General features: G+C 42.0%; 1 long non-coding RNA gene across 2 annotated transcripts in view; it reads right to left on the bottom strand.

Moving 5' to 3' along the window:
- Positions 1 to 733: 733 nt before the first annotated feature.
- LOC143138386 (uncharacterized) overlaps positions 734 to 5,000 on the bottom strand; it is a 6,942-nt gene continuing 2,675 nt past the window's right edge. Inside the window, exons 1-3 of one of the 2 annotated variants that reach the window (XR_012990188.1) lie at positions 4,441 to 5,000; positions 2,339 to 2,496; positions 734 to 1,760 (exon numbers count right to left, since the gene is read on the bottom strand). The exon at positions 4,441 to 5,000 is cut by the window's right edge and continues 294 nt beyond it. This is a non-coding gene — a long non-coding RNA (uncharacterized LOC143138386). The remainder of the gene's footprint in view (positions 1,761 to 2,338; positions 2,497 to 4,440) is intronic. The other variant, XR_012990187.1, reaches the window with a different exon arrangement.

Here is a 5,000-nt window from a genome sequence, read left to right as displayed (position 1 = left end):
TGGAGGTGTCTACCTGAATCTTCTCATGTAGCAGCATAGGCTGTATGGTGTTAAAACCACTTGAGAAATCAATGAACATGATCCTCACAGTGCTACTAGTCCTGCCCAGGTGAGAGTGTGTTCTGTGGAGCAGGTAGATTATGGCATCCTCAACACCCACCTCTGGGCAGTATGTGAACTGTAATGGATCCAAGTAGCTGGTCATATATGATCTCAAGAGGGCCAAGACCAATCTGTGTAATGTTAAGACAACCGGTTTATAGTCATTGAGGGCAGATGGGGAAAGTATTTCTCGGGACAAGAACAAGGCAAGATGTCCTCTACAGCATAGCTACCCTCCCCTGGCTAAGGTTGCAAAGGTGCTGTAGAATACTGCAGAGCTTCACCTGGCTCCTGGATACAAACAGGTGGGAGGGACATAATGTAGGCCAGCATTTCCTGACTAGGGATTGTCCATGATGGGAGGGGGCAGTGATCTATAGCCACAACCACAGAGGTGGCTTGCAACACATGAAATATGTCATATGATATCTACCCCCGATATGAGTTTGTTATCATCCCCTGTATCAAAATAACTTGCCACACACCAACATTTCATAAAAAAACCTTGTGTGACTCATCAAGGCCTGTTTGGCCAATATGGGTGTCTGAATGGTAGTTTCTAAGGATGTCTGGTGCATCACACTTGCCACAGCAGGCGGTGTCAGTGAAATTATTTGCCACAGGTGAGCCCAGCAGTGAAATTGCTTTATTTCAGCACAACATACATTTATGTATCAAGGTCAATTAAAAGGTGTGATTTCTTTAACCAAGGGATTCTTCCATACAGATAAAACACAGCAAAGGTGTTCAGCTTCACTAATACATTCAGCACTACACAAAACTAACACATGGTAGCGTGAGCAAAGGTAACAAAAAAACAAAAAGATACACAGGAACAGGCGTGCTCAACTCCAAAAAATAAAAGACATCTTTGGGTGTGAGTTCAAAGAAAGACATGAAAACATTTTTTTTAAAGCCATGTCTACAAACGGACACGTTTCTGCTCTAGGCCATCATCAGCGTATCGGCCCCAGTATGGCCTAGGGCCCATACGCATCTGTTGTAGACATGCTCCATTAAATATTTTTGCAAGAGCTAATGCATACGAGTGTGGTTTTCAACTTTAACCAAATCATTTCACATGGCATAACAAATTATTGCAAGTATTGCATAATAATCTAGCTTTGCATTGGATGGATACACAAGACAATGACACCATATTGTATGTCCAATATTAGTGGATGGAGTCCTTCCTCTCTTTGTGTCCCTTAAGATAAGTATGTATTGATCAGTGTGTGTCTTCCTTGGAATAATCCATAATCTATAGTGTTAATTACAAAAAAAACAGGTTATCATGACAAAAATGTAGATCCACTGGCCAGCAGCACCTGTTGACCGCTGGTTGATTTGGGCAGAAACCTCTATGGTTGGCGGACCCTAAGGCAAACCCAAGCCATTGCCAGTGTAGTGGTCCCCCTCTGGGCAGACGGACAATCTGAAAACCCATCTGATCAGCAGAAAAGATCAATCCATCTGGTGTCAGTTAGAATGATGCATTGTTGAGCTGTCCGATCACAGGAACACAAGACCCATCTTGTCACAGAAGCAATGGGTAGACCAGTCTTGCAATGTAGAAGACTCTGTGACTATCATGTGGTGTGGCTAGCCAGTGGTCCACTATGTCTTTCTGCTTTGTTGTTGAGCCAACAGCTGACAACCTGGAAATTAAGATATAAAACAGAGATAAAACATTTAAAAGTACCAAGAGAGACTACAATCTATTGACATGTTTGAATGAAGCTGAATACCATGGTTACTGATTATATAATATTATGTGGAGATAATCAGGGTGTACTGCGGGAGGTGTGTATTGTTTGGTCTTTGGCTAAAAAACATGAAGTATGACCTATGTCCCACCTTTCTCCACCATTCTCCTTTGTAGTACAGTATGTACTGTAACCAGCCAATCAACAACCTAGCTCATAGCATAATAATGCATGCCTCATGTTGTACGTGGGATCCGTAAAGGCCCTACTTCACAGAACGCATTCTGCCAACAAAATGATTGCCCTATCAAAGAACCTAAACTACACTACATACTCAAGCTACAAGACATGCTCATGTACACTATGTAATGTTAATGCTGGGCTGGACTGTAACTCACTGTTGGTGTGCTGGACACTAACTCACCTATTCTGGGGTGGATTCTAACTCACCTATGGTGTGGTTGACCCTATACTCATCTATGGTGGAGTGGAATCTAACTATTCTATGCTGGGGTGAATTCTGTAATCACCTATGTTTGGGTTGACCGTGTAACTTCTTCCAGGCCTCTGCATAGTACTCAGTAGCGTCTCTGCACAAGTGTTCACTTCCAGAGATGTAGCTCAAGTACTCCAGCACTTTACAGCAAGACTGGAGGAGGGATAAAACACACACAACCAAGCTGCCTTCCTAGGGTTTAAATTAAGAGAAAGAGAACTGTGATGTAGGCCTACAAAAACAACATGGTAGAATTGCTGCTAATGTGAAAATGTGAGGCCGTACAAAACAGTGAAGAATGTAAGCTCCTTACAAAGGGCCAATGACGGAATATAGACCAAACAAAGTTTTGGGATGAGGACAGGAAGTTGGGGGTAGGAGGACAACACGAACAGATAGACACAAACACACACACACACACACACACACACACACACACACACACACACACACACACACACACACACACACACACAGATAGATTCACACACACACAAACACTCACACACACAGACACACACAGACACACACACACACACACACACTCACACAGACATACACACACACACACACACACACATACACACACACACATACACACACACACAGATAGATAGATACACACACACTCACACACACAGACACACACACACACACACACATGCACACACACACACACATAGATAGTCACACACACACACACACATAGATAGATAGACACACACACACACACACAGATAGATAGATACACCACTCACACACACAGATAGTCACACACACAAACACACACACACACACACAGATAGATAGATACACACACACACTCACACACACAGATAGATAGATACACACACACACTCACACACACAGACAAAAACACACACACACACAAATAGATAGACACACACACACACACACACACGTTCACACACACAGACACACACACACACACACACACACAGATAGATAGACACACACACACACACACACACACACACACACACAGATAGAAACACACACACACACACACACACACACAGACAGAGATAGATATATACACACACACTCACACAAAGACACACACACAAACATACACAGATAGATAGACACACACACACACACACACACACTGAATTTCCTGAATTTCCCCTTGGGGATCAATAAAGTATTTATCTATCTATCTATCTATCACACACACACACACACATAGATCGCCACACATACACACATATTGTTGCGTTTTGTGTCCACTCTGGTGTCTACGGGGCTCCCGTAACACAGTAGAGATCGCTACTCCTGTAGGTGTGGGTGCGCTCGTCTTCGGACTGTGAGGATTTCACAGGGTAAAAGAGGAGGTATGCGTTTTGTGACTACTCTGGTGTCTAAAGGGATTGATTCCCTTTAACACAGTTGAGATCGCTACTCCTGTGTGTAATTGTCTTCGGACTGTGATAATATCACAGGGTAATAGAGGAAGTATCTTTCAGTGTATGTGTCTCATGCGAGAGCCCCTTTTCAACGGGTTTAGGATGTACGATAGGGTTGACTTTGTTGAGAGGTTTTCTCTATCTGAATCAAATTCCCTAATTTGGGGTTTGGGGGCTAAGGAAGGTGGACTACTTCAGAGTCACTTTCTATCTCTTAGTCGCTGTTCCCTATTCCCTTGGTTCGTACTTCAATATGTGGTTAACTTCACTAAAAGAGGAAGAAATTCAGAGCTGTATTTGCAAGAGTTGTTTGTCATCAAAATCTGAGAGAGGTCAGAAACTCACTACGGACGTTCATCTGGCCGTCCAGATTTGAGAGAAAATCAACTACCCTATTATTTGGGGATTCTTGTCAAAATTAAATCAAAGCTCCTTTTTATGATTTTAGATTTCCGTATCCTCGCTTGGGTGTGTGATGTGCGTTTAGACCACAACGGGTCCTAGACCTTAGTTTCACAAACAATTTTTCACAACAAATAAATTTGCTAACAAAGCCTATTTGGTTTTTTGTTTGCCCTGGAGCATAGGACTTTCCTTCCTAAATGCCTGGCTGAGTTCTCTACTCCTGTGTGTGTCAGTGCGTGTGCAGTATATTTTTGCCCATATACAGTGTCTTAGAAAGTAGCCCTCAAACGGACGCCTTACTTACCCGGAGCGATGTCAAATCTTTGGAGCAGGAGGCCCTATTGCAAGGCATCCGGGGTTCTCAGCAACACAGGAGAGGCAGAAAAATACGAGAAAACGCTAGACGGCCTTTTTACAAACCCCTAATCAAAGGTTAGGATTTTGACTTTTATTAAATAAAATAAAAAAAATACAAAGAAAGAAAACTGTCTAAGTCTAAAAGCAAAATGCTCGATCCAAAGAAAAAAGAAGATCAAAAAGCCCTGAACAAGGGGCCGTTCTCTTTTTATACCCTTCTCGGTCAGATAGAACATGTCCAAATTTGGTATTGTGTCTTGCCATGAAATATTGGTTCTGCTTTTTGGTTTTTGTTTGGTTGCCAGTCAGCTTTTTGTTTTGCTGACAGTTTCTTACAGCTGGTACATTATGTTCTTACATTCTGTCTTTACATTTTGTTCAAAGCACATCTCATTTAGCATACAGTAACACACTTTAATTCTAACACAACCTTTTCATATCTAAGCAAACACATTTTATGTAGCAAAACATTTTAAGTTTTATAAGCAAACTTTCTTATATATATTT

Source organism: Alosa pseudoharengus, unplaced genomic scaffold, assembly GCF_046254945.1.
Source record: "Alosa pseudoharengus isolate Yale_2024_CS ecotype anadromous, Long Island Sound unplaced genomic scaffold, YU_APseudo_1.1 YU_APseudo_1.1_scf_21, whole genome shotgun sequence".
Classification (NCBI taxonomy): Eukaryota; Metazoa; Chordata; class Actinopteri; order Clupeiformes; family Clupeidae; genus Alosa; species Alosa pseudoharengus.
This window is presented reverse-complemented; position numbering and strand designations above follow the sequence as displayed.